At 38.0% G+C, this 9,976-nt stretch overlaps 1 long non-coding RNA gene across 1 annotated transcript; it reads left to right on the top strand.

The window, feature by feature from the left end:
* The first annotated feature begins 5,061 nt into the window (after positions 1-5,061).
* On the top strand, positions 5,062-8,550 carry LOC128615890 (uncharacterized). The gene is made up of 3 exons (XR_008387310.1): positions 5,062-5,316; positions 5,534-5,571; positions 8,495-8,550. It is a non-coding gene; the product is annotated as an uncharacterized LOC128615890 (long non-coding RNA).
* Positions 8,551-9,976: the final 1,426 nt, after the last annotated feature.

The following is a 9,976-nucleotide window of genomic DNA, read 5'->3' as shown; positions in this document are numbered from 1 at the left end:
GGGATCCATTTATCCCCCGGAACCTCTCCAGTCAATATTTAAATGGGCGTTTCATTATTTGGCCCACAGTATCTCACTATCTCTCTCTTCATTGGTGTCTCTACTTATTCTGCCCATTTGCCATTGCTATGGAGTCTATCCTAGTAACACTGAGTACAAAGTAGGAATATACTCTGAATGGGAAATGTGTCGGTCGCAGGGTAGCATGTTATGTTACGCTTTTTGTTTCAAAATGTTTGTAGTTAGTAAATATAGTCAGTAAAATAAAAAAGAGATCAGTAACTTTTGATCATATGATATAGAAATATTTGTGAAGAAAGTGTGCAATAATTATCTGTACAAGTTTACAATCAGTACAGAACTGAGAGAGAGAGAGAGAGAGAGAGAGAGAGATTCTCAGTACAAGTTGCAGGAACTTGATGTTGAAGTTCAGTAGCAGGTGTGAGATGTTCGCAGGAGGAGATCTTTGTAGAGAGATCTTAATCTGTAGAAGGGCCAGCTGGTCTGTCACGCTCCTGTCTCAGATACTTATATAACACTGCTGTCACGTACACTTGTCACGTGACAAGTTTCTTCTGTAGAAGTGGTAGTTAACACTAGAGCAGGTGAAACTAACATTCTTCCTGTTTGCACTTTGACTGATTAAGGTTAATAATGGTACTAATAAATACATTACTAACATCATCATCATCATTAATAATAATAGAAAGAACATTTTCAAGAATAATCCTGGAAGCAAATATAATTTTATAGAAGAATCGAGGAAGTAACTGTATCCTCAACACACTGAAAAGAGGACATTTGAAACTGTTACTATGAAGGTTTAGAAAGGGTTTTCCTGTTCAGGTCCAGTGAAATGCATACAAAGTGATTATTGGTTTTTATAATAATAAGAAGAAGAAGGAGAAAAAGAAGAGAAGAAGTAGTCACTAACAAAAGCAAATACATCCTTCACTTTGTCCTCCATGTTTGTTTTTCTCACTCATCCCACAACTTGTGACTTGCCTGATCAGGATATAAAAAATAGTTTAAGTATGACAAAAAAGTCTACTTCCTGTAGAGTTCTCTATAAATGTCATGTATGTGTCACATCCAATTTTTTTAGTTGTTGGGCTCATTGCTTGTGCATATTTGTACTAATAGTGTTGGATAAATCTTATAAATATCTCCCTCACTTTCAGTAAATTTCAGTAATTGTCATGGTTTGGAGGCAGAGATGGATGCAAGTGCAGATTTTCAGTTTTAATGAATACCAAAACAAGGAAGCAAAACACTTAGGCAAGAATAAAACATTAACAATGATAATGAAAACAAAAACAGAAATGACAGCAAAAGAAACCCAAAACAAAACAAAAAAAAACAAACGCAAGATTAGGAGTGCAGTGCAAACTGTGGCTATATGCACGTAGGTGCTCGTTAAGTGAATGTGATTCGGGTGCAGGTGGTCATGTGACCGTGATGCATTGGGGTGCAGTGGCTGCTGAGAACTGTAGTCCAGAGTTCCTTCTCTGATATTACATGACAGTGTGTCTTTTTTTATACCTGCATATCACAGAGTAAAGTCTAATAATGAACTTTTATTGCATTGGTATTGTATTATTTTATCATATTATTAAATATTAATGTTTAGAGAAGGAAATTTTCCTTTTCAGCAGAGACAGCTGGCAAACCACTCTCATCCACGCCCATGTACAGAACCACAGAACTATTAATCAATGAGTTTTGGTATGAATAAATTTTGTTACAATCAGATCCGTTCAGACTCAGAAAGACAGACACACAGGACAGTGAGGTGCATTGTAAGTTGATATTTCTCTTATGAATGGTAATAGAAATTGGTACAACAATTAAATTAACAACATTAATTTTCATCTTGATTTTATTCATTTTTAGCTGCCTGTGTTACGACACGGCGAAATCGGCGCGGCAGCTCACAAAGTGTAGTGCCGCCCAGGGACGTGGCGGAGGAGGACTACACTTCCCAGTCATACCCGCGCTCGAGTTCACCGGAGTTCTAATTACGAACACCTGCAAACACCTAACGTTATATAAGGGCCTCCCTAGCATTAGCCGCTTGCGAAGTAACCGCTCAGCAGCCTCGTCTCTGTTTGTTTACCAAGCCGATTTCATTAGAAGTGTTTTCCCTGGTGCTCGACTTAACGCTCGTCTCTCACTACGCTTTTGCCTACGCCCCTGATACACAGCTTACCTGTTCTGTCCCGATTCGATTCTCGTTCTGGATTCTTCCTCACATCATCTCTCCGCTTGCCCGCGCTTGTCTCAGTCTACGCTTCGTAACAGCCTGTTAAATTACATTTAATTCAATTGCAAAGTTTCATGCTAATGACATTTTTTGTCTTGTGGTGTGAGGAACGTCAGCTAGACCCAGTGAACTGAGCAATAGCTACAGTTCTGGAGTTCTTACAAGAGCGTTTCTCAGCAGGGTGGGCTCCTTCTACAATCAGGGTTTACGTGGCCGCCGTTTCGGCCAGCCATGCCTCTGTTGATGGGTGCCTCTGTGGGGCAACATCCTCTAACTTCGAGGTTCATGCGTTGGGTCAGATGGCTGAGGCCCATCTGCAGGCCATGCATACCTTCCTGGGACCTTGCTGTGATCTTGGAAGGTCTGTCAGGGGCCCCATTTGAGCCCTTGAAGTCAGCCTCTGAGAAGCTTCTGACTCTAAAGGTAGCTCTTTTACTGGCCCTGACATCTCTCAAGCGAGTGGGAGGTCTACAAGCTCTCTCTGTTGCCCCTTCCTGCCTTGACTTTACCCCTGGATTAGCCAAGGCCTTCCTGTATCCTAGGCCGGATTATATTCCTAAAGTGCCTACATCGGCTGCCCACCCTGTAGTGTTGCAGGCTTTCTGCCCTCCTCTGTTCCTCACACTGGAACAAGAGAGGATGCACCTGCTGTGTCCAGTAAGGGCTCTCTGTACTTACGTCCACCGCTCCGGCCAGTGGCGTAAGTCGGAGCAGCTACTGGTTTGTTTGACAGCGACAGGAAAGGTGATGGTGTGTCAAAGCAGCACATCTCTAATTGGATAGTGGAAGCAATCTCGAGGGCTTACGACACACGGTCTCGCCACTCCTCTGGGCATAAGAGCTCATTCCACTAGGGCGGTCGCCTCCTCGAAGGCTTTGTCCAAAGGGGTATCCTTGCAGGATGTGTGTGCGGCTGCAGAATGGTCTACGCCACACACATTCATTCGTTATTACAGCCTGGATATTCATTCCACCCCGGGCTCGAGTGTCTTGCAGTGACCCTCGGGCTTGGGTATTTTTGAACAGGCCGTACCCTAGGTATGACGGAGTGGGTATTCCCGTTTCCACACTGTTATGCTAAATGCAACATTGAAGTTCCCTTTGAAAGGGAACGTCGGGGTTACGCATGTAACCCTGTTCTCTGAGAAGGGAACGAGACGTTGCATAGCACTGTCATACCAGGGCAGGCCTGTGAATTGCGTCTTCGCTTCAGATAATAGAGTCTGGCGGTGTGGTTCACAGGTGCCATATATATATATATATATATATATATATATATATATATATATATATATATATATATATATATATATATATATATATATATATATATATATATATATATATATATATATATCATGCGACGCGCTTAATTGCCACGTCAACTGAACATGGCAGGCCTATAAGTAGAGGCATGATTTTACACAAGCTTCAGATACCGGTCACGTACACAAGGCGTTCCCATACTGTTATGCTAAATGCAACGTCTCGTTCCCATCTCAGGGAACAGGGTAACCCCGACGTTTTAATGCTAAATGTCTGCTGAGTTTCAGCTCCTTTATAGAAACAGAGTTGTTAACTGAATGAAAACTTTTAAGAAGCAGTGAAGCAATTTTGCTCACTAGTGGTCAGTTTTTAATCACACCGAACACTAAAAGGATCATAGATGAACATACTGTTCTGCTCTAACACTATGAAATGGCTGATGAAAGCTGATTGGCTAAGGACAGTCAAGTTTCTTTAAGTAACTCAGTCATCATTAAAGATTATATAGATTCAGTGCTTGGACCCCTAATAACTATTCACTGACATTAAACATTTAAACACTGACACTCACATTGAAAGAATACAGAACCATCATTTACTTGTTTATATAATATTACATTTATATAGCTGTAATCAGTCATCAAAATATGAATTTCATTTTAAAAAACATTTTATTATTTATTTCACAATTTTATGGACCTTTATGAGTGTACATTTACACTAGTGAATTTATTTTGAATAGATTTTTTTTTCATAATCTACAATAAATGTTTCTTCTAAACAGCACATACAAATCAGACGCTGTAGTGGCCTATATGCAGGAAAGTCAGTGCAGGTAAACTGGTTGTCCCAGACAAGGTTATTCTTCTTTTTCTCACAGTATTGTGTGAATGTACAACACAATACATGACAGGAACATGGGCAATTAATTAATTAATTAATTAATTAATTAATTAATTGTCCTGATTTCATAAATAACTAGCCTACTGAAGCATGGTGGTGGTAGAACCAAGCTGGCCTTTTGGTTGCTTCTCTCTCAATATAATTATACAAAGCAATATAGTTTGCAAAACTATTTACAAGTAAATATTGAAACGTCTGTGATTGCAAATCAGAGTTACTGTCACCCCAGTTACTGTAAAACCCCTAAATTAGTTTCCATCAGAAGTGACATAATTAGTTGAATGGAGTCATCCTGAGTGCAATTAAAACGTCATGTGATCTCAATATAAATACACCTGTTCCTGTACGAACCCAGAGTTTGTCAGAGAACATAAACATCTAAATAAATAAAAACCGGGTTTTAAAATACAAACAGTGCGTAGAATCTGTTAAACCTGAGCGCATGTGAATGTTTGTCCAGTAGGGGGAGCTAGTGAGCTGTTATACTGTTAATCTGCTGAAAGATGGAGGGATCCAGAACCCCAACCTCCCACCCCCCCGCCCAACACACACACACACACACACACACACACACACACTCTCTCTCTCTCACGAGGAAATAAATGTAGTAAATAAGATGGGTCAGCTCTGGCAGCAGATGCTCTGTGTGTGTGTGTGTGTGTGTGTGTGTGTGTGTGTGTGTGTGTGTGTGTGATGTCAGTCTGGAGCAGAGGAGCTAATTGGAGTAGCCCGGGGAAGGATCAGGTGTCGAACAGAACACTACAGAAAATAAGCGGCGAACAGCTGTGTGTGTGTGTGTGTGTGTGTGTGTGTGTGCGCGCGCGCGCGCAACTTCATCACTATTCTGACTAATCCACAGCCATCAGCACGCTGGAAATGTGACGGTAAATGTGGCGTGAGTGTGATATCACACACACTCACATGAATTATTTTTATGTTCAGCTGGTGATTTTTCATTTCAAATTATTATTATTATTATTATTATTATTATTATTATTACTACTACTACATTTTTGACAGTTACAATGAAAAAAAGCATATAAATAAATATGTACATACATTTTAAAGAGTCTGTAATTGTGGATAATAAACACTTTTCAGTGATGTCTTACTGACTGGAGGAAATCATATGTTCTCTGGTAAGGAGATGTGCTGACAACAATAATTACACAATGCTGTCAAACTAGTGTTCTCTCTCTCTCTCTCTCTCTCTCTCTCTCTCTCTCTCTCTCTCTCACACACACACACACACACAGTTTCAGTTTTCATATGCTTTATTGGCATGACAAATAATTTGATTGCCAAAGCAAAAGCAAAGGAAGGCTAGTGCAAAAACAGGAGAAATAAAATAAAGAGATGAAACAAAACTAAATAAAATACTAATAGATTAAAATAAACTATTAAACAAATAATGCAAACGGTGTGCATAAATTAAAGACAAATAACGTAACAATTACATAAAACACAAGGGCGAGGCAGATCACTCACTGTCCCTAATATAGTGGCAGGCTGAGACATACTGTGCTGCTATTATTACAGCAGTCTTTATCTTCTCCTGGTGGGACAGGGAGTTTTTCACTGTTGGATCGGTTGTCAAATGTTTGGTGTGTGTTTAGTTTTGGGGAAGAATTCTTCTCTGTGTATTTTGTGTGTTCTGTTAGGAAGTGCAGCTCCGTCTCAGTTGTGTTTTAGTTGCAGTGTAGGCACAACCTTACTTCCTGTGGGAGCCATGTTTTCCTGTGTCTGCCCGTTTCTATCGCTAGGGCGCGTCCACTGAGTCTGTACCTGGTCAAGCTGTTTCTCAGAGTTTATCTGTCACTGTGCCATGGTGTCTCTTTAGGTCTAAATAGTGTTGCATTTTACTCTGTTGTTGTGTTTGGGTTTCCCAATAGGTGATGTAGTTTTCTTTCAATTGTGTTGTAATTTGGTCTAATCTGATGCGTTGACTTTGTTGTTCTGGTCTAAAGTGTCATTGTGGTGGGGATTAGTAGGTGCTGGTGATCCTTCAGGGCTAAAGTTTTATGGATAATTAAAAACGCAATTTTTTGGGAAGAAAAATCCTCTACAATGAGCGCACGAGATCCGCGCTGATATTTATTGATCCGGATAAAGAGGCGAGCTTTACCTTTCACTGATGCTCTATTTCCACATTTGCCAATTGATATGTGGAAGATTGTAAGCTCAGTGCTTACGAGGAGATCTCTGTGCAACATCCTCATAAATACGATCAACTGACAATCCTTAGTTAAAACTCAGATATGAGAAGCCTCCAGGATTGTGTGATGTCACAGAATGTCATATTCACCTGACAAGCTAAGCAATGGTACATGAGGAAATACTATTTAACACAGCTCTAGTGAAACCTAATATGCAGACATAGCACATAGCATGCTAAAATATTAGCAGCTAATTAGCCCAATTAGTTACATATTTGCATTTTTTAATCTTTATTTTGCATGGTGCATACTAATTTATGTACATTTACATTATATACAAACAAAAAAATAAATAAACCATCAGTTTACCAGTGGAATTTTCTATCTTAACCAGTACCAAATTGCATTCCCATTGGTTATGCTGAGACATGTGACAGCATGAGAGCAATGTGGTAAGATGCAATTTCCTTGACAAAAAAAAGGGATTATAAATATAAAATATGAATGATAAAATGTGGAATGTTTGTAAAATATTTCAGTATTTCAGTTGCTGTACATGATAGCTGATGTTACTGTACCTCTTTACTTTTATGATAGCTAATAAGCAAGCTAGCTAATTAGTTAGCTTGCAAGTTAGCATGTTTAGCAAGAATGTAATACAGTAACATCACCGTGCATGGGTCAAAGCAAACAAACAAGTCACTGGGGGAAAACAAATAAATAAAAACAAACAAGTTAATAAAGCAATTAATATGCAAACAAAGAAACAAACAAATAAATGAATGAATCATGTACAAACAAACAAACAAATTAACAGAAATCACCCATAACCTGAAACTGATTTTTTACACTGAGCTAAGCCACATTTTCACATTTTATAGGGCATTATGGGTAATAACCATTTATTAAATCACCCACATTCACTGAAGTCTGAATTTTACGAATGATCATAGTTCTCCACATCCATTAAAGCATGACTGATCAGCAGTAATTACTGAGCTAAGTCTTATTATAATTCCCACATGTCACCATCTTTCAAAAATCAATTAAACAAAGTTCTATTTCCTTTAAAAACTTTTTGCGAGATTAGATATGACAGAGGTGTATAATCTGCTGTGTGGAAATGAGATTCATGAAAAGTATGGAAAGTTCACAGGCGGTTCTGACAGATGTTGGATCAGTATGCAGTGCAGCGCTCCATCCTGAATACACTAAGCTCCCTTCTGTCAGAAGTGCACACTCCGAATCCACCTGAAGTGAGCTGTTCAAACCCTGCAGGGGGACTGATGGATTTAATTATTCCCAAAATTCCCTACTCACATCTTGTATATCTCATGTGAGACACAGGTCACTCTTTAGTTTACACACCTCGTACTACAGTATACAGTATATGCCAAAAAAAAAAAAAAAAAGGGACCAACCATGAAAATGCTGACAGGACACAACAACAATTCACATAAAAGAAACTAACATAAAGTAAACATAATAACTATAAAGTATAATAGTTAATTAAATGCCAGTATTATAATTAAATGGATATCGTGTTGTATGAAGTATCAAGATATAAAATAAACGCGAAAGTAAGAAAAAAACAAAACAAACAAACAAAAATGCTGAGAAGTGAAGACAATTCACATGAAATACAATCAAATTTAAAAACATTATTAAACTACATGTATTGTGAACATGTATATTAAACATCTTGTGAGTGTATGTGTGTGTGTTTTTCTTAAACATTTTGTGAGTGTGTGTGTTTTTCAACTTTATGCTCTTTCCATGCAGTGTATTGATACCTATTTCCTACATTCTTTGCATGTGCTTGTACATGTATATATGTGGATATATTTTTAGTGTAACCACTACTGTTTTATCTCATTTTTGTTCTTTCCCTATGATCTCTGTCCAGCTAAGCAAAGCCTTCATTCAGCTGGACCTTCTCTCTCTCTCGGCTGCTCAATCTCTCAGGTCTGGGTGAATATCTACATCATCAGCTGACACATTTGACAGTGGATGTTACAGCTCTGCTGGAACGTCTCTGCTCTTCACCTGTACCCCCAGGGTTTCCTCATCCTCCCGCTTATCTTATGCTCATGCTTCTACTCAAACTGAGGCTCAACTGTTTTCTGTAACCTCTGTGGAGGGCCTGTTTATTCTTTCCTCTGATGATGACAGTAGCTTTGCTACAAACACACCACCATATTACCTTTCACCTACTGATTATTCTCCAACAAGTCCTGTTCCCTCCCCAGTGTATGATGTGTATGATAGTGATTCTCAATAAACTACACATTCTGTTACCCTTGTGTTTTCCAGTGTCTTAAATTTATTCCCACAGTACACAAATGAATAGACGTATATATGAAAATAAAAATTGTAATAACTGAATAATATAATATGATTAAATGCTAAAGTAAAAAGGTGCATTTTGTACTGTATAAAAATATCAAGACACAAATATCTTGAACTGTACAAAAATGGCAATTTATATAAAATCATAAAATAAAATGAAAGAAAATATACACAAAAATTTAAGAAAAAAATCTTATTGGGATTAAATGCCAGAGTATAAAGCTTAGGGTTTTTTATACTGTACAACAATATAATAGAAAACAATATAAATATTTTTTAAATGTTTAACATATTAAATGGTTAATTTTTGTTTTCTTAATTTTAGCTCTAATATATAAGTTGTAATTCTTCTGCAAATTAATTTGATCCAAACTACTAGTTTTTGAAAAGAATTATTAAAAACAAAATATTTTAAAAGGTACGAATCACAAAGTATAGGTTCTGCATTACTGTATCTAGCTTTAGGCTGCATACTAGTTGGCTAATTAGTGGCTAGCTAACCCAAGGCGGTTGAGTAAATGCAGACAATTTTGTAGAATCAACCATTTAAATGTCTTCTTATGGGTTATTTGTGTTCTATTTCTTTTGTTGTTCTTTTACAGAAAGGCTCAAATGCTAGGAAACCAATTAGAACTGAATTCTAGCATCATAGATACAGTAGGGCAATAATATGTTTTCACTGAATAGAATTATAGGATTTTCTCACTGGTCTGTGTACAATTCAGTTTTGATGTATCAGCGAAGAAAGGTATGAAAGACATTTTAAAGAAATGTGTAAGTTTCTATTATAAATGCATACCTATGAGGCCTTTTAATCATTTATGTTTGGAGTGTGATTGGCTGTAAACCTCAGGAAAGGATAGAAGCAAAGGTTTGTGGAAAAAGGTTTTCTGACCCATGACCCTTCTGACATCCATCTTCTCACTGGACACATAATCAAGAAAAACACACACATGCTGAAGTGCTGCAGGAGAGCACAAGGTTTCTTCCTAGCTGTCATGGGTGACGGTGTCAAGGCTAGCTGTCGGGGATGGTGATG

This window comes from Ictalurus furcatus, chromosome 12 (assembly GCF_023375685.1).
Source record: "Ictalurus furcatus strain D&B chromosome 12, Billie_1.0, whole genome shotgun sequence".
In the NCBI taxonomy this organism is placed as follows: Eukaryota; Metazoa; Chordata; class Actinopteri; order Siluriformes; family Ictaluridae; genus Ictalurus; species Ictalurus furcatus.
The sequence above is the reverse complement of the archived record's forward strand: the minus strand, read 5'-3'. Positions and strand labels throughout refer to the sequence as shown.